This window comes from Hippopotamus amphibius, chromosome 15 (assembly GCF_030028045.1).
Source record: "Hippopotamus amphibius kiboko isolate mHipAmp2 chromosome 15, mHipAmp2.hap2, whole genome shotgun sequence".
Taxonomy (NCBI): Eukaryota; Metazoa; Chordata; class Mammalia; order Artiodactyla; family Hippopotamidae; genus Hippopotamus; species Hippopotamus amphibius.
The window spans coordinates 10848460-10874639 of record NC_080200.1 but is presented as its reverse complement, the minus strand read 5'-3'; the positions used below and the strand labels follow the sequence as shown (position 1 = coordinate 10874639).

General features: G+C 38.3%; 1 pseudogene; it reads left to right on the top strand.

Annotated features, from left to right (window-relative positions):
* Positions 1-12748: 12748 nt before the first annotated feature.
* On the top strand, positions 12749-13686 carry LOC130837132 (olfactory receptor 7G2-like; annotated as a pseudogene).
* Positions 13687-26180: the final 12494 nt, after the last annotated feature.

Here is a 26180-nt window from a genome sequence, read left to right as displayed (position 1 = left end):
TTTTAAGGAACCTTCATACTGTTTTCCATAGCGGCTCTACCAATTTACATTCCCACCAAAAGTGCAGGAGGGTTCCCTTTTCTCCACACCCTCTCCAGCATTTATTGTTTCTAAATTTTTTGATGATGGCCATTCTGACCAGTGTGAGGTAATACCTCACTGTGGCTTTGATTTGTATTTCTCGAATGATTAGTGATGTTGAACACTTTTCATGTGTTTGTTAGCCATCTGTATGTCTTCCTTGGAGAAATGTCTATTTAGGTCTTCGGTCCATTTTTGGATTGGGTTGTTTGTTTCTTTGATATTGAGCTGCATGAGCTGCTTGTGATTTTTGGAGATTAATCCTTTGTCAGTTTCTTCATTTACAAATATTTTCTCCTGTTCTGAGTGTTGTCTTTTTGTCTTGTTTATACACTAACAATGAAAGATCAGAAAGAAAGATTAAGGAAACAATCCCATTTACCATTGCAGCAAAATAAATAAATAAATAAATAAAATACCTTGGAATAAACCTACCTAAGGAGGTAAAAGACCTGTACTCAGAAAACAATAAGATACTGATGAAAGAAATCAAAGACAACACAAACAGATGGGAAGATATACCATGTTCGTGGATTGGAAGAATTAATATTGTGACAATGACTATTCTACCCAAAATAATCTACAGATTCAATGCAATCTCTATCAAATTGCCAATGGCATTTTTCACAGAATTAGAACAAAAATTTTACAATGTGTGTGGAAACACAAAAGATCCCAAATAGCCAAAGCAATCTTATGAAGGAGGAATAGAGCTGGAGGAATCAGGCCCCCTGACTTTGAACTATACTACAAACCTACAGTAATCAAAACAGTATGGTACTGGCACAAAAAAAGAAATATAAATCAATGGAACTGGATAGAAAGCCCAGAAATAAACTCATACACCTCTGGTAACCGAATTTAGGATGAAAGAGGCAAGAATATACAATGGAGGAAAGACAATCTCTTCATCAAGTGGTGTTGGGAAAACTGGACAGTTACACATAAAAGAATGAAATTAGAACACTCCCTAACACCATACACAAAAATAAACTCAAAATGGATTAAAGACCTAAATGTAAGACCAGACACTATAAAACTCTTAGAGGAAAACATAGGAAGAACACTCTTGGACATAAATCATGGCAAGGTCTTTTTTGACCCACACCCTAGAATAATGAAAATAAAAACACAAATAAACAAACGGGATCTAAAGAAACATAGAAGCTTTTGCACAGCAGAGTAAACCATAAACAAGATGAAAAGACAACCCTCAGAATGGGAGAAAATATTTGCAAATGAAACAACTGACAAGGGATTTTCTCCAAAATATACAAACAGTGAGTACATCTCAATATCAAAAAGCAAACAACCCAATCAAAAAGTGGGCAGAAGACCTAAAGCGACATTTCTCCAAAGAAGACATACAGATGGCCAAAAAGCACATAAAAAGCTTCTCAGCATCACTAATTAGAGAAATGCAGATCAAAACTACAATGAGATATCACCTCATGCAGGTCAGAATGGCCATCATCAGAATATCTACAAAAAATTAATGCTGGAGAGGGTGTGGAGAAAAGGGAATTCTCCCACTGTTGGTAGGAATGTAAATCGATATAGCCACTATGGAACAGTATGGAATTTCCTCAAAAAACTGAAAATAGAACTACTATATGACTCATCAATCCCACTATTGGGCATATACCCAGAGAAAACAATAATTCAAAAAAGACACATGCACCTGAATGTTCCTTGCAGCACTATTTACAATAGCCAGGTCATGGATGGAACCTAAATGTCCGTTGACAGATGGATAGGAAAAGGAGATGTGGCACATATACACCATGGAATATTATTCAGCCATAAAAAAGAATGAAATAATGCCATTTGCAGCAACATGGATGGATCTAGAGATTATCATACCAAGTGAAGTAAGTGAGACAGAGAAAGACAAATATCATATAATACCACTTATACGTGGAATCTAAAAAATGGTACAAATGAACTTATTTACAAAACAGGAATAGAGTCACATACTTAGAAAACAAACTCCTGGTTACCAAAGGGGAAAAGTGGTGGTGGGGATAGGGGGGTAGGAATAAATTAGGAGTTTGGAATTAACATATACACACTACTATATATAAAATAGAGAATCAACAAGGACCTATTGTATAACACAGGGAACCCTACTTAATAAATTGGAAAAGAATGTGAAAATGAATAGATACATGTACATGTATAACTGAATCACTTTGCTGTACACCTGAAACTAACAGAACAGTGTAAATCAACTATATTCCCATATAAAATAAAACTTAAGAAAGGTACAGATTTCAGTTTTCCTTTTTGATATGAAATTTTGTACATGGATAGAGTGGCAAAAGAACAAGAATGTGAATGTACTTAATGCCGCTAAACTGTATGCTTAAAAATTATAAAAATTATTTAAATGGTAAGTTGTTTTTAATTTCACTACAATTTTAAAAAATAAAAATAAAAAACCAACCAACCAATAAGCGACCAAAACAAGTGACTCAAGAATAAAAGTTCAGTTTTTCTATCAATATAGCAAAGTACAGCAGGACAAATAAATTTCACACGAAGTGTTTTCAAATATTGCAGAGTAACCATCAATATTAACTTGATTTTGTGGCTCATTGCAGGCATAAAACAACTGGTAACAACTTGTATTAAGGACACCAGTCATGTAGATTTAGGGCCTACCCTAATCCAGTGTGAACTTATCTCTCTCTCTCTTTTTGAGAAACACAAATTTATTTTCTTGCAGTTGTGGAGGTCAAAGTTCTGAAATCGATTTCATTGGGCTAACATTAGGAGTTGGTAGGGCTGGTTCCTTCTGGAGTCTGTTGGGAGATAATCTCTTTCCTTGCTTCTTTGAGGCCCACCTGTACCTCTTGTCTTCGCCCCTTACTATCTTCAAAGTACATCACATCAATCTTTGCTTCCAACCTCATATCATATCCTTCCATTCCTGTAGTTAAATTTCCCTTTGCCTTTCATTTTTATTTGCAAGCATTTTACTGAATAAAAGAAGTAAGGCCAAAGAGAAAACATACTTTTTAATTCAATTTTTAAAAGGTCAAATCCCAGCGAAATTAAGCTATACATATATATTTTTTTCAGATTAAGGCAGAGTAGGGAAATTACCAAGAAAATCCAGGAAATGCTGTTTAAAAATCAGAATGCTGGATCTTTCTTGGGGGAGAAGCAGAACACTATTAAAATAGAATATTGCAGATGCTGTGGAGTGTTGGTATTATTTTTTCCCAACTAAATTGAGATACAACTGACCTATAACATTGTGTAAGTTTAAGGTTTACAATGTGATGATTTGATATAGTAAGAAACTTTCAGGTAAAAAAAATAAAGTACTGTTAACTAAAGTCACCATGCTGTACATTAGATCCCTGGAACTTACCACCTTATAACTGAAGGTTTGTACACTTTGGCCAACAACTCCCTAATTTTCCCACCCCTAAAGCCCTGGCAACCACCACTTGCCGAGACAAGCTCGGCGACTCGAGGTGAGTGACGGGTGCCGCAAGCTTGAAGAAGACACAGACACAGACTGAAGAGAAAGATGGGACCGGGGGACTCAAGACCTCTAGGATCAAGAGCCCTGCTGACTCATCCCAGGTTGCTTTTATTGAGTTCGTGGGCTAACATTCTCAGGTTACACTCATAAACAATCAAAGGCCTCACATGACTGGGGCAATGATCCTTGTTTGCCTCCTGGGTCCGAGCTGAGCAGGTGTGGATTTGAGCTGGGTGTGGAGAGCAAAACAGCCCTGGGGGCAGGAGACCTCTCTCAGATATTGGAGGTCTGTGCCCCACCCGTGTTGGCCCCTCTGCGACTGTGCCTGTCTTAGGTTGTTCCTCCCTTGAGGAATCTTACCCGTCTCTGGCTAACCAGTCATCCTCCAGGGCCAAACACGGTGATATAAGGAAGGCTCTATGCACCACCCCTGTTGGCCCCTCTGCAGCTGTGCCTGTCTTAGGTTGTTCCTCCTCTGAGGAATCTTACCCGCCTTTGGCTAACCAGCCATCCCTCAGGACCAAACAGGGTGATATTAGTCTCCACGCCCCACACCCTCAGCTCCTCCACTGCTCAAGAATCCCATCGCTCGGCCCACATCAAAAAGGTTCCTGAATGTCTTCCCACATCTCCCCCTTTTTGTTTTCGTAGGAGAAGATAAGCCTGTAGGAGAAGATAAGCCTATTCAAGTTATTTCTTTTTCCGTCAATCCTTGGAGCATTCCTCCTGTGCACCTGAGAACTTAAACATAGGATAATTAAAAGACAACAAAAAGTATCAAAATGCTTAGGAGACTGCTATTCATGCCTTTTATCCCATCCAATGGATGCAATGCTTTTAATCCATCAGCTATACTTTGTAAAGTAGCACTTTGGTGTAGAGATTGCAAAAATCACATTGCATGCCAGTTATTTTAGTTTGTAATTGTTGTATGTCCAGTGTGAGACCATCCGCTCCATATCCCAGCAGATGTGTCACTGGCATCATGGCCATTCCAGATTTGTAATGTTCTTAAACTTAAGGGAAGTTTCCATATTTCTGTTTGAGCTCTGCCATTCTCTAATTGAGGCCAAGGAAGTATTAATCCAATCCTAAGCCATAAGATGGGATAGGGCGAGTGCATGGCAATATTGGTATATGCCATCACAACCTTTTGTAGGGATTGCAGGAGGAGTTTTTTTGGTGTAAACCATCAGATACTGCATACCCCTTAGGGGACCAGTTTCATACTGTTCCATAGGAACCATTAAGTAGTATCACACCCTCCGTCCCACGGCAAACATCCCAAAGAATCTGATCTTGTCTGTCAGCCCATATCCGTTTTATTTTACACAAAGGTCTATCAGGGATGGCATAATTAGTAAACCTAGTCTCTTGATATCCAAAGCTCAAACCTGAAAACAAATGTACGAAGTTCATCTCTGGAGATTCTACATCCCATTCAAGATGGCGTTTCCTTGCAACGCTCATGATATGGCTTAATTCTCTGAGATGGAATCCACACAGGTTCCAGGCCTTGTCCTGGTGACACACAAGCAAACCCTCTTCCCCATGTGATTAACCTTCCTGATGACCAGATATTAGTCAATGGGTCCTGCCACCATGTCAGCGGCTGTGCATCATTAAAGTGAGTCACATTCTTAGATGAGGCTCGAAAATGCCTCTCCGCTGCTGTATCCGTAGCCTGTGCAGATACATTCAAAAAATTAATAGTAAATAAGGCTTTATTTAAAATTGTTTGTTGGGTGAATGAGGAGAAGGTAATATAATTAATTGCAATGGCTGATTAACAGTTACTCTCTGTAATTGAGAAGAATGAATTTTATTTTCTACAAGTTTTAGTTCCTCTAAAGCAGCTGATGTTAAAGTTCTTGGACTATTTAATTTTGAATCTCCTTTTAACAAAGCAAATAGGTTAGACAATGCATAGGTGGGGATCCCTATGCGTGGGCGAAGCCAATTAATATCTCCTAGGAGTTTTTGCAAATCATTAAGAGTTTGGATTTGATCTGACCTCAGTTCCACCCTTTGTGGTCTAATAGTTGTTCTATCAACTATTGTGCCCAAATATTGATACGGGCTATGCATCTGTACCTTTTCTGGAGCTATTTTAAGTCCTGCTCTATCAAGGCAAAGCTGCATGCTAATATACGCAGAAGTAAGTAAATCTTGATTAGGAGCAGCACACAAGATATCATCCATGTAATGGATAAGATAACAATTAGGAAATTCTAGTTGTACTGGTTCAAGGGCTTTAGCAACAAAATTCTTGCAAATAGTAGGGCTATTCAACATGCCTTGAGGTAACACCTTCCACTGAAACCTTTTTCGAGGTTCTTTATTATTTAGTGCAGGCACAGAAAAAGCAAATTTTTCTTTATCTTTGGGATGTAATGGAATGGTGAAAAAGCAGTCTTTCAGATCAATAACTATTAGAGGCCAATTAGCAGGGATCATATTAGGTGATGGGAGGCCTGGTTGTAAGGCCCCCATTGGTTGTATAACTGCATTGACTGCTCTGAGATCTGTTAATAAACGCCATTTACCAGTTTTTTTCTTTATTGGAAATACTGGAGAGTTCCATGGGCTAAAAGATTCTTCAATATGTCCTCTTTCTAACTGTTCAGTCACTAATTCTGTTAGAGCTTCTAACTTTTCTATGGTTAAAGGCCACTGCTCAACCCATACAGGTGTATCAGTTTTCCAGGTCAATGGGATTGGTGCTGGGGGAAGCAGTAAGCTTTTATGAACAGTGGCCACTAGTGAAAAGATTGATATCCAAGACCTTCTCTATTTGCATTACCTTCAGCTGGAATGGGAAACAGTTTCCCTCCATGATATTCACCAAAACCTAACCCTGGATGATATCCTTGATTTATTAGCATTTCTTGACTTTGCATACTATAAGTATCTAACGTTGGGATGTGGATTTCAGCCTTCCATCGTTGCAATAAATCCCTTCCCCATAAATTAATTGGAAGGTCTGCTATATAGGGTTGTAAGTGGGCTGGCTGCCCATCTGGGCCAATACAAGGCAATATTTTAGCACTTTGCTGCAAGCCATGAGCTCTACCTAAACCTACCACTGTAATGTCTGCGGGACAAGTAGGCCAATGAAAAAGCCAATGATTACTGCTTATAATTGAAACATCAGCACCTGTGTCTATTAATCCTCTAAAAGCTTTCCCACTTATAGTTACTGAGCACATCGGGCGTGTTTCTAAAATTTTTTCAGAGAGGAAAACTCCAGCCTCTCCTGTGCTTCCAAAGCCTTTCGTTCTCCCTACTTTTGTACTATTGCCAATCTTATAATATGGCAGAATAAGCAACTGTGCTATTCTATCACCTGGATGGGCTTTCCATGGAACCGAAGTTGATATCATCACTTTAATTTCTCCAGTATAATCATTATCAATCACTTCAGTATGAATTCTAATTCCTTTTTGTTTTTCAGTTTCGTTTGGCACCGCACATGCCCATCGGTCCTCTGATGGACTGGCTTCTTCATCAAAGCTATCATTTGAGCCCTCAGGAGCCCATAGAGGCTCTAATAGAGGCTCTAATACTAACTTAATCAGAGACCACATTTGACCAAACAGAACCTGGTATGGGAGTCCCTTTAGAATGCAGTTTTTTAAGTTCATTCCCAACCTTATCCCTAAGTACATAAACCCAGTGTTAGCCTAAAGAAGGAAACTATATACAATATTCTCAACTATTTACAGAATTTTTAACAATCGACCTTCACTTGCTTTTTACAAGACCTTCACTTGCTTTTTACTCCACCTGCCCTTAGGAGCTGCTGTAACAGGCATACATCTGGTCGATATTAATCTGAACTTTCTTTACTTCCCATATTTTACCCTGAACACAAACTACCCAAGAGATTTACTTACTGGCAGGATTTTTTCAGAGGCCTCTTACTCTCCTCTTGGGGGCTTCACGGCACTTCCCAATTCTTTACTTTTATCAATTTCACTTTCCATGAACCTTCGTCACTCAAGCCTTTCGAGCCCCACATTGGGCGCCACTTGCCGGGATCAACTCGGCGACTCGAGGTGAGTGACGGGTGCCGCAAGCTTAAAGAAGACACAGACACAGACTGAAGAGAAAGATGGGACCGGGGGACTCAAGACCTCTAGGATCAAGAGCCCTGCTGACTCATCCCAGGTTGCTTTTATTGAGTTCGTGGGCTAACATTCTCAGGTTACACTCATAAACAATCAAAGGCCTCACATGACTGGGGCAATGATCCTTGTTTGCCTCCTGGGTCCGAGCTGAGCAGGTGTGGATTTGAGCTGGGTGTGGAGAGCAAAACAGCCCTGGGGGCAGGAGACCTCTCTCAGATATTGGAGGTCTGTGCCCCACCCGTGTTGGCCCCTCTGCGACTGTGCCTGTCTTAGGTTGTTCCTCCCTTGAGGAATCTTACCCGTCTCTGGCTAACCAGTCATCCTCCAGGGCCAAACACGGTGATATAAGGAAGGCTCTATGCACCACCCCTGTTGGCCCCTCTGTGGCTGTGCCTGTCTTAGGTTGTTCCTCCTCTGAGGAATCTTACCCGTCTTTGGCTAACCAGCCATCCTTCAGGGCCAAACAGGGTGATATTAGTCTCCACGCCCCGCACCCTCAGCTCCTCCACTGCTCAAGAATCCCATCGCTCGGCCCACATCAAAAAGGTTCCTGAATGTCTTCCCACAACCACTCTGCTCTCTGTTTTTATGAGTTTAACTTTTTATAGATTCCACATATAAGTGAGATTATACAATATTTGCCTTTCTCTGACTTATGGAAAAAAATGCACACTACTGCCCTTCATTGCATTTTATCAAAACACAATTAAAATGAAGAATGATAATTCAGTTCAAAGTCCCCCAAAGTGAAGCAAAATATACACTAAATCTCTTGCGTGGAAATTGGAAAAGTGGTTATAAGTCTAAAAAGGGACCATGAACTCTTTTTTATTGAGTACAGTCACAACTGATCCCAGAAAATAGAACAGATGCTACTGTGTAAAATGTAGAGAACAGACATTAAGGTATCGGAAACGATGACTCTAAAGATGAAATACCCCCAAGTGTTTGAATTTTACGTTTAACTATATTTATAAATATATCATTTGTACCTAATACAAAAACTATGTTTCACACTTAAAATTGGAATCAAGTTTTCTGATATCAATTGGATAGAGCTGCCTCTGTCTGTAACTTTAAAAAAGAAGTCTGGAATTAATTAGAAAAGGAGTGTTTATATACATGCACAAGGTATGTGGAAGAGAGGTGAGATGGAGCAGGTGGAGAGAGCTGAATGATGACACCTGGTCTCACAGGGTCAGGGATTAGTCATCATTATTTCTTCTCTCCTATAATCTTGGTCATTAAGGATTTGCACAGCCCAGGGATAAGTATGATCCTAAAAATATTTGTCTAATGAGGAGATTTGGATATTGACTCCCCAGGGATATAGCTACTGTAAGCAGTCAGCCTGTAACAACTTCATTCAACAGCCCTTGCCTACTCAGGAAAGGCACATCTGAGCCTCCACGTAGAGATAATTCTCCTTGACCAAAAGCCGATTGTCTCACTTGGTCCCCCTGCCCTTCCTGAGGACACATATTCTGTCCTAAACATCCAGGTGTCCTGTCAAGCATCATTCCACACTGATGCCAGTCAGGTACCTTAAAATCCCTTATTTAATATTTCTGTAATGAAGACAGGTGTTTTACTGCAAATTCATCTAAGGGAAGAGATAAGCAGAGTACATGCATGAGATGATGAGAACCAAGTGTCCTGTGGGACTCCAGATGACTGTCTCCTTGTTGACAAGTTCTCACGTAGGTTTGTACCAATGCTCACCCAATTCTCAATCTGCTGGTCTCCTGTTTTCTCTAAAAAATGGAAAAACTCATTATCCTCCTGAGCGGAAATCTGCCCCTTCTCAAATGAGAGAACTATTATAAATTTTCTGACATTTACTTGAATGCTTGTGGCTGTGGTAGGGTAAAGGGTTTGATGGGCTCCTCCTTTTGTTTCCATTCCTGGTTCTTCATACACCACTGCACAGAAGTGTGTTTATATTATCCCTGTAGCTGGGCTATGAAGATGCAGGGAAGAAAGTGGAGATATAGAGAGTCTTAGCTGGTTGCCTTCTTAGTACACTTGTTTCTTTTTATAGAATTACCAAGTATTTCATATAAGAACTGCAGAGATAGTATGATACATTGGAAAAAAATGACCATCCTTCAACTCATTCCAGAATTAACAAAGGTTGACATTCTGCTATATTAACTCCAGGTCTTTTTTTTAAATAAAGTAATGAATTAATACATCTTTTAAAGGCATCTGTCTTGTATCTCCCTCAGTTCTTGTTCTCTTCTTCCTAGAGACAACATCACCTTGAATGTGATAGTATCTCCCATGCATTGCTTTATATTGTATATGTGTTCATAAACATATACAAGATAAGGGCATTAATCATAATACCTATCAGCTAGGGAATAAAGAAATAAAATATAATGTAATAAAACAGTGGAATACTCTCTGGTAATTAAAATTAGTGAAGAAGGATTAAATATATCAACAATAAAGAAAAGGTAAATTACACAAGAAGGCCAATTGTAAATAACATGTACTATATGGTCCTGCTTATATAGAACTTTCAAAATGCAAATGAATGCAATTATTTATGGAACAATAACACTAATTATAGTAAAAATTGCTGAAAATTAACGTATATGATGTTCATGCAGTGGTTCCCCTGGGGAAGGAGAATAATCAAGACTGTCCCAACACATGATGTGGGAGCTCCATATGTATCTGTATTATTTATTGGAATGAAAACACCCAGAACGAGGACATTTAAGTGTGTGAATTTGATGCTATTGACTGGGTGGGTACCAAGCCATTCATATCTCTGTATTTTTTTTACTTGAATAACCATAATAAACATAAATCTTACAGGTTTATTTTTATTATGAATTATCACTTGTAAGTGTTCAATATATATATTTAAAATTTTGAAATGCTGTATACTTTGTCATTCAAAATTTTTTCCCTTATAGGCTTTCATTATTTGCATTGATTTTCATATGCAATTCATTTTATCATTTAATACATTTTTTAAGCTCTTTATTGGAATATAATTGCTTTACACTCTTGTACCAGTTTTTGAGGTACACCAAAGTGAATCAGCTGTATTTATACATATATCCCCATATCCCCTCCCTCTCGCAACTCCCTCCCACACTCCCTGTCCTGGCCCTCTAAGGCATCACCCATCGTTGAGTTGATCTCCCTTTATTCTACAGCAACTTCCCACTGGCTATCTATTATACAGTTTGTAGTGCATATATATCATTTAATACATTTAATTGCTATGTATTTCATCATGTATTTGTGGCAAATGAATATTTATTTCATGGATGTTTCCTTCATTCCTTATCGACATGATGAAAGTTCCCAGCTGGACTTTCAGCTCATAGCCTCTTCCCTGAAATTTTCAGCTGTCCTGCTAGGGATAGTCTCTCTTTCTACTGTCTTTCTTCGGCTTGCTCCATCCTACTGCTTCCTTCTGAGGAATGAAACTTGCCAGCTGCCATTGTTCATGGCAGAAAAAGAAAATCACAATAGGTAATGTCAGTATGGGGGTCCCAGGTGCTGAATACTATGTTGGCTGCTCTCTTTATATTCTTTTCTCATCATTGCAATACCCAGATGTAGTTTGATGATAGTTCTCATTATACAATGAGGACTTGGAAGCTTCTCATACAGTTGAACCCTTTTCAGCATTCTCAAAGGGAGTACCGGTCCTGGATTAAATTCAGAGTGTTTGAGTCTAAGTAATACACTACATAATAAAGACTGTCGTGGCCACTTCTGTCTCCCCCAGGTGAGAGAGGACCACTGCTTTATAGAAACTGTCTTATTAGGATGCCTGATTATTTTGTAAGTATCATATTTTTGTCTTACCTTGGAATCTTCTGTCTTCAAAGGGCCAACCATTGTTTCTATTTTTATCTATTTTTTTAGAAGCCCATGTATTTTGTTCCCTGTCTCATTGAGTTCTTCCTTTTCAACATTTTTTTCTGATATGCCACTATGACTTAGGGGGAAGAAGTCTCACTAAGGTGAGACAGAGAATGCCATTGACATTTGCCCAGCTTCTCTGAGAATTAATTCCTAATGCAGATGAGTTGCATTTTAAGAGGGAGTCTTAAAGGCTCAAGTTTGTAGGCAACATGTTCTTATCTTTGCTCCGGTGCAAGGGTTCCTTGGGTGGATGCCATGACCAGCTATACAATACTTCATGAGTAGAGGTTGACATATATTGCAGGCAAGGGAAAATATTGGAGAGTTGTTCAAGATGAAAATATTAACATTTTAAAGAGCATTATAAAATCTGAGTTTTGACTTAGGAATGCTAATGATCTGCCATCCAGAGACATTCACAGCAGTTGGTCAAGAGGGTCAACCTAGTAGGCAGATGATCTGCACTCAGACCTAGTCTTTTCCAAGCAATGTGTACTTTGTATCTATGACATAAATTCACCTTCCTCCATGGGTGATGAAGTGTCCCCATAGGTGAATGGAGTGATAGTATGATCTAACTCATCTGTAATTTGACAAGCCTTGCAGGTGATTCTGAGACAGGAAAAATTGGGGGCACCATACTCAACGAGAGAAAGTGGGTAACTTCATTCTCATCTTTCTGTTTGCTGAAGGCAAGAAATATTTCCAAAGGAAATGTCATGTCTTACTCTTTGTTTCAGTCTCAGCACTTGGCACAAGGTATGAAACAGAGCTGGTGATCAATAAAAAATAGTAGCCAGTAAAGGGAGTAAAAGGAAGAGGAGATGAGAGAGATGATGATGGAAAAATTAGTAAAGGAGAGGATCTGGATATTCTCTTGGGTTCACAATATGCATAGAATTACTTCTTTTACTCAAGCACTGTTTTTAATACTATGACATCTATCAAATACATCCTCCAGATGTATTTGATAAAACTTAGATTTCTGGCCCTTACCTCCAGAGTTTACAAGCAGTACATCAGGAGTGGTACCAAGAATTTACATTTCTAACAAGTTCCCAGTTGATGCTGATGCTTCTCCTCTGGGGCCAATTTCTTTTCTTTTCTTTTCTTTTCACATGGTTTTCCCTTCAGATTAGTCAACAACATGGAACCAAGAAATCAAACAGATGTTTCAGAATTTTTTCTCCTGGGATTAACAGATAATCCAGAACTACAGCCTCTCCTCTTCTGCCTGTTCTTGTCCATGTACCTGATCACATTCCTGGGAAACCTGCTCATCATCCTGGCTGTCATCTCTGACTCCAATCTTCACACCCCCATGTATTTCTTTCTCTCCAATCTCTCCTTTATTGACATTTGTATAAGCACAACCACAATCCCAAAGATGCTGGTAAACATCCAAACACAGATACAGCACATCACTCATACAGGCTGCCTTGCCCAGATTGGCTTCGTCCTGGCTTTTGGTGGATTGGAGAATTTTCTCCTTGCCGCAATGGCCTATGATCGCTATGTGGCCATTTGTCACCCCTTGAGGTACACGGTTATCATGAACCCCCAACTCTGTGTTCTGCTGATTCTAGTTTCACTGTTAATTAGCAGTATGGTTGGCTTACTCCATAGTCTGATGGTATTACATCTGTCCTTCTGCCAGGACCTGGAAATCCCTCACTTCTTCTGTGAACTTGCTCAGGTCATCAAGCTGGCTTGTTCTGATATCCTTATCAATAACATTCTGATATATTCTGTGGCTAGCCTATTTGGTGGTATTCCCCTCCTTGGAATCATTTTCTCTTACACTCAAATTGTTTTCTCTGTTTTGAGAATGCCATCATCAGGGGCAAAGCTTAAAGCTTTTTCCACCTGTGGGTCTCATCTCTCAGTTGTCTCCTTATTCTATGGGACAGTTTTTGGAGTTTACATTAGTTCTGTGGTTACTGACTCATCCAGGAAGACTGCAGTGGCTTTAGTTATGTATATTGTAGTTCCTCAAATGATGAACCCTTTTATCTACAGTCTGAGAAATAGTGACATGAAGCGAGCCTTGGAAAACTCATCAGTGAGCTACCTTCTGTTTTGTGATTGTGCCATGTGCTTTGAACATGGGTTTCTATATTGAAGTAAAGTGATAGAAATTGTGGGTGAATGATAATACCTGATTTCTTCATCACCAAATTCTTCTAAAATAGACAGACAACAGAATGGCCAAGTGAATTTTAACTTACGATTGAAATTTTTGTGTAGCCTATGATATTTGACACATGATTTCAATTCTGTAAATTTAATTTCTTTGCTTTGGTTCTGTAGAAACAGAGCCTGAGGCACTGGTTCTAGTTTTAGTGATTTTTGAGGGAGGGATCCCTCTCTTAAGTAGGCATATTGCAGAAATTATGTAGGACAAAGAAGTATTGAAGCAAGGCTGTGGTCACATGTAGAGACCAGATTCCACCTGACTGATGGTAGGAACAGGTCAGCTGTACCTCAGAGTTAGGACAATATTTCAGTAAGCGATATGACGTTTCAGTCACTATTTAGTAATGAATTGTATTGGTCACTGGTAAACCATATTCTTCTGAAGAAATTTAGTATTTACCAAGCTGAATTTCATTATCTATGAAATTAGCAAAAGTAGACTATATCAGTAGCTTGAGATGACAGGGAGATCTTTGAACTTCGTTAGTGAGGAAACCTTCAGTTCTTATAAGGAAAAGAATCTCTAGCTCTAATATGCCCAAACAACAAAGAGTGTTATCTTTCATTTCAAGAACTTCAGAGGTAAGCAATGTATAAAGACAGGGGAGTAGGGATTCATTCAATCCTTCATGTGTTATCTTGTCCTCAGTGGTGGCACCAGATGAGGCTGTCATATCTGGACATGATTTCAAGAGACAGAACCATGACTCTGCTTCTTTGTCAGGTGAGTATAGGGTTTTCCATGGAGTCAACTAGAAGATATTTCTGTAATGGGTTGAATAGTGGCCCTCAAGACAGTTTATCCACATTCTAAATAACAGGGTGAATGTTGCTTATTTGGAATTAGAATCTTTGTAGCGAATGAGTTCATCCCAGATTATGTGGGCAGTCCCTAAATGCAATCACATGTATCCTTATAAGCTAGACAGAAATGGAAATAGCACAGAAAAAAGAGGTAATGTAACCATTGTGACAGAAATTGGATTCACATAGCCAGTATTTGATTTCCAGTATTTGATAATTTTTCTTCAGCTTCATTGAGATATAATTGACACGTAAAATTGTATAACATTAAGGTGTACATCATGTTGATATGACATACTTGTATATTGCAGATGATTACCAACATAGAATTAGGTGAAACCCCCATCCTGTCACATAACTAACATTTCTTTTTGTGGTAAAAATATTTAAGGTTTTCTTTCTTAGCAATATTCAAGTACAGAAGCAGCATTCTTAGCTATAATCATCATACTGTACGTTAGATACTCAGAGCTTAATCTTATAACTGGAAGTTTATATTTTTCAGATGGTATCTCCCCATCTCTCCCAGCTGGTTGGCAACCACCATTTTACTCTCCATAATGTTGATTTTTTAGTTTGATGAAGTCCTATTCATTGATTTCTGCTTTTGCTGCTTGTGCCTTTGATGTCATATACAAACCTCATTGCCAAGGCCATATCAAAGAGTTTTCCCCAACATTCTCTTCTAAAAGTTTTATGTATTCAGGTCTTCTGTTTAAGATTTTAACCCATTTTGAAATAATTTTTATGAGTGATGTAAGATAGATGTCCAAATTCATTTTTCAGCATGTAGTTCCCAAAACCATTTATTGAAGAGCTTATTCTTTCACCATTGAGTATTCTTGGTGCCCTTGGCATGTATTAGTTGACAATATATGTGCGGGTTTATTTCTGGGCTCTTGGTTCTGTTCCTTTGGTCTATGTGTCTGTGGTTATGCCAATACCATGCTGTTGTGATTATTGTAGCTTTGTAATATAGTTTGAAGTCAGGACGTGAATGCCTCCCTTCAGCATCGCTCTTTCTCAAGAATGCTTTGGAAATTAACCATATTAATTATTTTTAAGTGTAGAGTTTAGTAGCATTAACTACATTCACATTGTTGTATTTATGTCACCAGCATCCATCCATAGAACTCATCATCTCGCAAAACTGAAATATGTACCTATTGACAATAACTCACTATTCCCTATTGTCTGCAGACCCTGGCAACCTCATTCTAATTTGTGTGACTTTGAATCTGACTACTATAGGGAACTCATGTAAGTAGAACCATACATTATTTTTCCCTTCGTGACTGGCTTATTTCACTTAGTATAATGTCTTGAAGATTCATCCATGTTGTAGTATGTATCAGAGTTTCCATTCTTTTTAAGGTTGATTAATGTCCCATTGTGCATATAGTCAACACTCTGTACCTTCCGGTTCCACATTGTGGATTCAAACAAACTCTGATCAAATATATAACAACAACAAAAAATTCCAGAAAGTTCCAAGAAGCAAAACTTGAATTTGAAGCTCACTGGCAACTATTTTCACAGCATTTACATTGTATTTACAACCACTTGCATAGCACTTATATTGTGTTAGATAAGTAATCTAGAGGTTAAAGTATACTGGAGACGTGCAAAGGTTATATGCAAATATGACACTATTTTGTATAAGGAACTTTTGTATCCGTGGAGTTTGCTGTTGCTCGAGAGGTGTTGAAACCAATTCCCCAAGGAGTCAGAGGGATGGCTGTGTGTACCATATTTTATATATCCATTCATCAGTTGACAGATACTTGGGTCGCTTCCAACTTTTGGCTATTGTGGATAATGCTACTAAGAACATAGGTGTGCAAATATCTCTTCAAGACCATGCTTTAAATTTTTTTTGGAAAAAAAATTTTGGTGAGAACATAGCCAGAAGTGAAATTCTAGATAATATGATAATTCTACTTTTAATTTTTTGAAGAAATGCAATGCTGTTTTCAATAGTAGCTACACTATTTTACATTACCAACAGTGCACATGGGTTCCAATTTCTCTACATCATTGCCAACATTTGCTCTTTTCTTCTTCTTCTTCCTCTTCCTCTTCCTCATCCTTATCCTCTTCCTCTTCTCCTTCCCCGCCTCCTCCTCCTCCTTCTCCCCCTTCTTGCCAAGCAGCTTGAGGGATCTTAGTTCCCCAACCAGGGATTGAAATCAGACCAAAGCAGTGAAAGCATGGAGTCCTAACCACTGGATTGCCAGGGAATTCCCTTTTCCTTCTTCTCCTTCTCTGCTTTCTCCTCCTCCTCCCCTCCCCCTCTCTCCCCTTGTCCACCTTCTTCTTAAAAAAACATTCCTTTTATTTATTTATTTTTATTAACTACATTGAGTCTTTGCTGCTGTGTGTGGGCTTCTCTAGTTGCAGCTAGCAGGGTCTACTCTTCGTTGCGGTGTGTGGGCTTCTCATGTTGGTGGCTTCTCTTGTTGTGGAGCACAGACTCTAGGTGTGTGGGCTTCAGTAGTTGTGGTTCATGGGCTCTAGAGTGCAGGCTCAGTAGTTGTGGCACATGGGCTTAGTTCTTCTGTGGCATGTGAGATCTTCCCAGACTAGGGATCAAACCCTTGTCCCCTGCATTGGCAGGCGGATTCTAACCACTGCACCACTAGGGAAGTCCCCAATAATAATTCTTAAGCCTATCAGGTGGTATCTCATTGTGGTTTTGTTTTGCATTTTCTTAGTGACTAGTGATGTTGAACATCTTTTCATGTGCTTGTGCCTATTTATATATATTCTCTGGAGAAAGTCTGTTCAAGCTCTTTATCCATTATTTAGTTATGTTTTTATTTGTTTATATTTTTATTTTTGAGTGGTAAGAGTTCATTATATTTTCAGCTTATTAATCAATTATCATCTTACTTTGAAGTGGCTGAATTTATCATCTTTTTTGTTATTAAATTACAATTATTTTACCTTATTTAAGAGATGATTAATGGTGCAGTTTTATAAAGGTATTTTCCTATATTGTTTTCTAAATATTTAATCATTTTTTCTTTCACTCTTAAGGTTTTGGTACTTTGAAATGATTACTGAATATGTTGTAATATAGAATCAAATTTCATTTAAACATATGAATAACAATAATTTTAGCACTATTTACTGAGTGGTCAGATCGTTTCCCTGCAATGCCACATTGTTATAAAGAAAGTGTGCAATGCCTCCCCTGTCCTCAGTAAATATTCATATAAGTGAGAATTTAATTGGTATTCTCTTTTTATCTTTTCCAGAACCATGCCATTTTAGTTACTATGACTCCATATCTTGATATTTGGTAAGGCAAGTACTTCACTTATTTCCTTTATGCTAGGAAATCAAATATTCTTTATTGCTTTTTAATATAAATTTTCATATAAATTTCACATAAATTTTCATAAAATCAGACTCAAATAATAATAAAATACCAGGATTTGCATTAAAAGCATAAAATATTTGAGGAAAATTGATATCTCTATGATATTGTGTACACCTATCCAAAATTAGAATATTCTTTCCATTTTTTAGGTCTACTTTAGTACCATTCTAGAAAATGTGACAGACTTTTCCATAATGTGCTTTCACATTTTTTCTTAGAACACTTTCTGGAAATATATCTGATGTTTTGTCAAAGTGGTTTTTCAGAAATCATACTTTCTAAATACATTTTGCTTTGTAAAACACATAATTGATATTTGTATAGTGATTTTGATTTCAGCAACCTTCCTACATTCTATTGTTCTTTCTACTAAATTACCTATAGATTTTTTGACATTCTCTACCTAGATACTAATATTATTTGTTAATGGTTACATGTTTATTAGTTCTCAAGAGCTTAAACCTACACTATGTTGTTTGAGCAGAAGTGGCGTTAGTCAGCACCTGTTGAATTGTTCTTGATTTTCAGAGGAATATTTTGACAGAAATAGACTCATAGTTACAGAGAATAAACTGGTGGTTGTTGGAGGTGAAGAGGTATGGTGGTGGGCAAAATAGGTGAAAGGGATTAAAAGGTACAAACTTCCAGTTTTAAAATAAGTATGTCACAGGGATGTAATATACAGCATGGGGAATATAGTCAGTAATATTGTAATAAATTGTGACAGACAATAACCAGACTTATGACGGTGAGCATTTCATAATGTACAAAAATATTGTCACTGTGTTTGTACTGAAATCAATGTAACATTGTATGTCAATTATAATTAAACAAAAAATGGCAAATGGAGTGTTTTGAGTATTTGAGCATAAAGTATTTCATTTACTGCAGATTATCTGAAATACCCTTTTTTTTGAGTTAAGGCCATTTCTTCTATTCTTGCTTCACTCTTTTCATTGTTATGGAAGAATGTTTACTCAAATGCCTTCTCACCATTTATAGAAAATAATTGTATGTCTTGCTCTTTACTCTGTAAATGTGTCCAATCATATTCAAGAATTCTAACACATATATTTGTTCACTCATTCATTCAACAAATGTTAATTTAGAACACACTGTTGCCAGGCCCTGTTGTTGTGCTGAGGATGGAACAGTGCACAACAGATGGAAGTCCCAGTGGTCATAGAGTGTTCATCCATGAGGGAGTGGTGAAAATTAATAAAAGGAAGCCTCACTAAAGTGGAATCAGGAGACCAGAAAGGGCAACTCTCATGCAGTACCACTCGTGGATAGTTACCCAAAGATTTGTCAATTACAGACCCTAACAGAGGAATCATCAAGAGTAAAGAATCAACAATTACTGGCCCCTAAAGAAAAGATGTACATTGGATCTCCTACAAGAAATTGACCACTTCATCAACTCAGTGAATGAGACGCTGTCATCACCATGAAATTTTGCTTTTCTCCAGTGGACTTTTATTCAGAAAAACTGTTCCCAACTTCCTCCTTTTTCTCTGTAAAATAAACTTCCTTTCCTTTTTTTTTTGCTGGCCTTGCCTATAGCTATAACATATTTGCCCTTATTGCAGTGCTCTGCTATTCTCAAATAAACACATTTTTTTTTGCTAGTGAAATAACTGCTTTATTTTTAGGCTCAAAAAGCCAACAGGTGACATACAAGAGAGATATAGTGGAGGACAACGTGATGTGCCAATCTTATCCTCTTTTAGGAAGGAAGCAACCATTACTCCAGCTGCAGAGAGTGCTGCTGGAAGATAGCCCTTTATTGTCAGCTGCATTTGGGGCAACCTCTCAGAAGAGAGTCATTGCATCCAAAGCCACTCCCTTTTCCCCAGGTTGGATCTAATAACTGATTAGTATGGGTGTTTAAAGACCTTGCTCTCTTGCCCCAACTTGGAACAACTCTAAAGGGACATTCCAGTCATAACCCCCATGCAGGGTCAGTGGAGCTTTACTCTGGGACTCCACTGCAACTCACCTGCTTTCTCTGCTCAACCTTACTTTCTTACCTTTTCTTCTACAGGGGTTATATCTAGGAGCAATCCCCAATAAACTCCTGCATGCTAACCTCTGCTTTGTGTCTACCTTCCAGTAGCCTAATTCAATGTCATAGGAAAATATCAACTGATAGATGGTGATAGGTGCTATGGAGAATATACACAGTTAAAAGGGCAAGAATAAGTAAACTGTGCAATTTTACAAAGGAGAGCAAGAAGAGTCACTGAGAAATTGGCATTTTAATAAAGGCTTGGAAGAGGTGTGGGAGAGAACATTGTGGCTTTGTGGAGCAAAAATCAACCTTGTGTTCCTGGAGAAAACTTGAATTTTTCAGAATGCATTATCCATTTTCATTCCTGGTTAAATTTAATTTTGAAAAATGTTGTTAGTAATTTTGCAGGAGTAAGAATGTCATGTGATTTTCCATTCTTCTAAACTTGTGTGCTTCAGGCATCCATGTTGTTCTGGCCTTATAAAATTGGATAGAGGTTATCCTTTTTTATATTTTCTAAAAGCTTATGTTTAGTCTTGATATTGACTCTTCCTTGATTGCTTAGAAGAACTTACCTGAAGTCTGCCTACTTCAGCTTGTGTTTCCTAAGTAGTTATGTTATTGCACAATTTAAAATTTGCATAATGCTCCCAAGTAATTATTTTCCATTTTTCTTCCTGTAGTTGATTTTTAGTTTCATAGTGTGGTTGGAAAATGTGCTTGATATAATTCCAACCTTCTTACATTTGTTGAGACTTGTTTTGTGGCCTGCTGTGTGGTCTATCCTGGAGAACGTTCCATGTGCACTTGAAAACAATGTATACTCTACTATTACATATAAAATAGATAAACAAGGGCCCGCTGTGTAGCACAGGGAACTGTACTCAATATTCTATAATAACCTATATGTGAAAAGAATCTGGAAAAGAATGGATGCATGTATATGTATAGCTGAATCACTTTGCTATACACACGGAAGTAATACATTTTAAATTACCTATATTCCCAGTGTACAATAAAAATTAAAAAGAAGACTGTATATTCTGCTGTTTTTGTATGGAATGTCTTGTATATATTAATTCCAACTGGCCACTGTTTCCTAATTGATTTTTCTGCCTGGGTAATCTGTCCATTGATCTAAGTGAGGTGTTTCATGTACTATTATTATCAAATTCTCCCTTTATGCCTATTATTTGCTTTATATATTTAGATGCTCAAATATTAGGTGCATATATGTTAACAAATATGTCTTTTTCTTGTATTGACCCATTTATGTTTATATAATGCCCTTCATTTGTCTTTTATTCTAGACTTTGTTTTAGTCTACTTTTTGGATATGAGTATTGCTATCTCAGCTCTCTTTTCAGTTCCATTTGCATGTATATCTTTTTCCATTTCCTCACTTTCAGTCTCTGTGTGTCTTTAGCTCTGAAGTGAATCTCTTGTAAGCAGCATATAGGTGGGTCTTACTATGTTATTCAAGCAGCCACCCTATGTCTTTCACTTGGTGCATTTAGTTCATTGACTTTTAAAGTTATTATTGATAGTTATACACTTATTGCCATTTTGTTACTTGTTTTCTGGTTGTTTTTGTAGTTTTTCTCTTTTTTTTCTTCTGTTAGTTTCTTCCCTTTTGGTTTGATTTAGTGGTATGCTTGTGTTCCTTTTTCTCTAGTTTTTGTTTTGTTTTGTTTTGTATCTATTGTAAGTTTTTGATTTGTTTACCTTGGGCTCATATATACTGACCTATATCTACTTGTTTTATACTCGTAGTCATTTAAGTTCAAACACATTCTAAAAGATCCACATTCTTTTACTCTCTTACCCAAGTTCTGTGTTTTTGATGTCATCTTTTACATCTTCATGTTTATTTCGTCACTATTTATTGTAGTTACAGCTGATTTTATAATTTTCTGTCTTTTTTTCATGTACTACCTTAGCCTTTTATCTGCATGCTAGCTGTGGTTGACCCACAGCCTTTACTATATTTTTGCCTTTACTAGTGGAATTTTTCCTTTCTTATAGATTATTTTTTCTTCTTGTGGCTTTTTCTTTTCTACTTAGAGAAGACTATTTAACTTTTTTAGGGCATTAGTATTGATGAACTCTTTTAATTTTTACTTCCTGGGAAACTATCCTTCAATTCTGAATGGTTATCTTGCTGGGTAGAGTACCCTAGATTGCAGCTTTTTCCTTTTCAGCACTTTCAATATATCATACCACTCCCTTCTGGACTGCAGTTTCTGCTGAAAAATCAGCTACTAGCCTCACAGGGGTTCCCTTGTATATGACTTCCTGTTTTTCTCTTGGTACCTTTAAAATTCTCTCTTTAACTTTTGCTATTTTGATTATGTCTTGACGTGGATCCCTTTGGGTTCATCTTGTTTAGAACCTATTGTGTTTCCTGTACCTGGATATCTGCTTCCTTCTTTAGGTTTGAGAATCTTTCATCCATTATTTTATCAAACACATTTTCAACTATTTGTCTCTCCTTCCTTCTTCTGGGAACCCTGTTATGTGAATGTTGGTATGCTTAATATTGTCCTAAAGGCCTCTTAAGTTGTTCTCACCTTTAAAATTTGTTTTTCTTTGTTCAGTTCTTATTGGATGAATTTCCATTTTTCTATCATTCAGATCACTTATGTATTCTTCTGTATTATCTAGTCTGCTGTTAATTTCTTTTAGTGTGTTCTTCATTTCAGTTATTCTGTATTCTTCAGTTCTGACTCATCCTTTTTTATATTTTCTAGTTTCTTGTTAAAATTCTCATTGTGTTACTCTATTCTTTTCCTTAATTCAGCTAGCATTTTTATTACTAATACTTTGAACTCTTTATCTGGAAAAGTATTTATCTCTCTTTCATTAGTTCTGTTTTCAGGTTTTTGCTTTTTTCTTTTGCTTGCCCATTCATTTGAAACAAACTTCCCATCTTCCCTTTTTGTTTAACTTTCTCTGAATCTATGAAATTAGGTGAAACAGTTACCTATTGTGGTATTGAATGGGTGTCCTTATGTGAGAGCATCCCTATACAGTCTGCATGTGCCTAGTGGGCCTGGTGAGATAGCTGGATTTGAAGTGAACACAAGTCGTCTTTTCTCAGGGTGTGCTGGCAGCTATCAACTTGGTAGCTGGTGAGGCAGGAGATGGAGTGGCTAGGGAGAGATCCAGGTTTGAGCCAGGGCTTCCCCTCTACTCAGTGGCCATCACCACCCTATCAAGGGTAGGGTCAGGTCATAAGTTGCTGGAGTAGAAGCCTTGAGGGTCAGATCTGAGATGGCTGTGTTCCAGGTACCATTTACATGTGGGCTTTCCCCCTCCCAGCACTGGCATTCTTGCCCCAGATAGGAGTGTTGCTGGGGCAAGAGGGGCTGGTGCGGGCAATCAGCATGGTCCCAGCATGGGCAGTGGTATTCTGATGGGGTTCTCGTGTGCTGCCTGTGTAGTCACCAGTAGTGGCTGCCCCTGCCCTGCTCAGACACTACTTTGAGTCTGAGATACCTCTTTGTCTCACACCCTCGCTCTCACTTCAGCTGTGGCAGCCCTCACTCTAGTGTGGAGCTACATGATGAAGCAGGCAGGGCTGGGATAATTGCTCAGCTTCAGCCAGGGCAAGTGCTGGGGTAGTTGTGGGAAAGCAGCCAGGCCCTCATACAGTCTCAGTCTGCCCTGTTGCTCTGCTTTGGAAGCAAAGAAGCATTGGAGCCTTCCTTATGAGCAGAGTCCCGGTTTCCTACAACCTTCCTGTTAGGCCCACCACCCCTCCAACCAGCCAAGGGAGCTCATCTTCTCTGTGTTGAACCAGTGGGTGAGGGCACCCACTATATGGCTTGAAGAGTCACTGGCCAGGGAGAACATCCACCTATGTAATCTCCCTTTTCTTCCAAGTCTGAGTCTCCACCCAGGGGCACAGATCCTGACCTTTTTTCTTCTCTTCCCTTCCTATGTGTTTCCATGTGGATCTTTCTTGCAGCCTTGGTTGCAGAGGAGTCTTTCTACCAGTCTCTGCTTAGTTTTCTTTCTTTCTCTTTTTCTTTCTTTCATTCTCTTTTTCTTTCTTTCTTTCTTTCTTTCTTTCTTTCTTTCTTTCTTTCTTTCTTTCTTTCTTTCTTTCTTTCTTTCTTTCTTTCTTCTCTCTCTCCTCTCTCTTTCTTCTTTCATTGGCTGCATTGGGTCTTCATTACCGCACAGGCTTTATCTAGTGGCAGTGAGCGGGGTCTACTCTTCACTGCAGTGCATGGGCTTCTCATTGAGGTGGCTTTTCTTGTCATGGAGCATGGGCTCTAGGCTTGTTAACTTCAGTAGTTGTGGCACTCAGGCTCAGTATTTTTGGCACATCGGTTTAGTTGCTCCACGGCATGTGAGATCTTCTTGGACCAGGGATTGAACCCATGTCCCCTGCATTAACAGGTGGATTCTTAACCACTGCACCACCAGGGAAATCCTTCTGCTTAGTTTTCAGTGATAATTGTTCCATGTGTAGATGTATGTTTGATGTGACCATGGCTGGGAGGTGAGTTCTGTGGCTTCCTACTCTGCCATCTTGATCTCCTCTGTTTGGTTATCTAAAATAACAAGTAATCCACACTCACCAGGTACTAGGCTCTCTGCTAAGATAACTTTACTGATTAAAAATGCAAAGCCCCAAAACTATAAAGGCATTTCAGGTATCCAGACATACATTTCTCGGTTTCCTTTTTCCCTCTTAAGGCTAACTTGCCCATTCTCTCCCTTTTCCTAGTACTGTAATAATGCTCTTGTCAAGCATCATGGACAATGGTGTTGGTAGATTTTGTCTTCCTTGCCCCAGAATCCTAATTTAAACTCACTAACAATTTGTTGCTTTTTAATATATTTTTCATTATTTTCAAGATACCATCTATTTCCTACTTCATCTTCTGTTTTGGAAAAACATACATACATGTGCTATGTATCAACTTCTGAGAAAGTTTGAATATTCTAATATTAGGAGAAAAAAATCTCATTGACATAATACCATAAAAGATTGAGGTTTCAAGTAGCATATTCTAATGTTGCTCTCAGGTGCTGAGTGTGGGTCCTGCTTTGACGCTATGCCTTTGATACTGACACTACTTTTGTGGTAAGAAATTAGAAGACCTTCAAAATCAGGGAAATAATGTGCAACTTTATTCAAGTTGAAGTTTTCAAAAGGCAATTGATGGAATCCAATGAACCCTTCAGAATACCTAAATCTCTACTTTTTTAAGTTTGCATCCTAGTGGTATGAATTCAGCTACAAAGTCTGGAAACCCAAGTTCAAATCTCTTAAACATCTATTACTGAAGTGTCAAGTACTTTAGATACATACCTTCATCTTACTTTTCCTTTATCTTTACATGAGTGTAAATAGAAGGATGTTAGAAGCATCTGACTCACAGATCGGTAGAGAGAATAAAATTAGTTATTTTGAGAAAAGTGCTGAAAACTATGCCTGATACTAGAGCACTGCATACCTTCATGTTACTTTTCCTTTATCTTTATATGAATGTAAATAGAAGGATGTTAGAAGCACCTGACTCATAGATCAGTAGAGAGAATAAAATTAGTTATTTTGAGAAAAGTGCTGAAAACTATGTCTGACACTAGAGCACTGCACGTGTTAGTGGTAGTGTGAGCAGTTCATAATAATTATCACATTTATTTTCATGATACTTGTTAATACCACTATTATTACAATGATTATAGACAAGGTTTGGGATATGAATCCTATGATGGGACAGAAATGGGAATTGGGAATTAAAAGGACAGATTTTGATGATCCATTGAAACTGATGCTGTAGAATGCAATCATGAACTTGAACTCCCAGAGCATTAGAAGAACACTGAGGACTTCCCTGGTGGCGCAGTGGTTACGAATCCACCTGCCAATGCAGGGGACACAGGTTCAATCCCTGGGCCAGGAAGATCCCACACGCCCATGCCTCGGAGCAACTAAGTCCATGAGCCACAACTACTGAGCCTGTGCTCTAGAGCCCATGAGCCACAACCTCTGAGCCCACATGCCACAACTCCTGAAGTCTACATGCCTAGAGCCCATGCTCTGCAACAAGAGAAGGCACTGCAATGAGAAGCCCACGCACCACAACGAAAAGTAGCTCCTGCCTGTCGCAGTTAGAGAAAGCCTGCAAATAGCAACAAAGACCCAATACAGCCAATAAATAAATT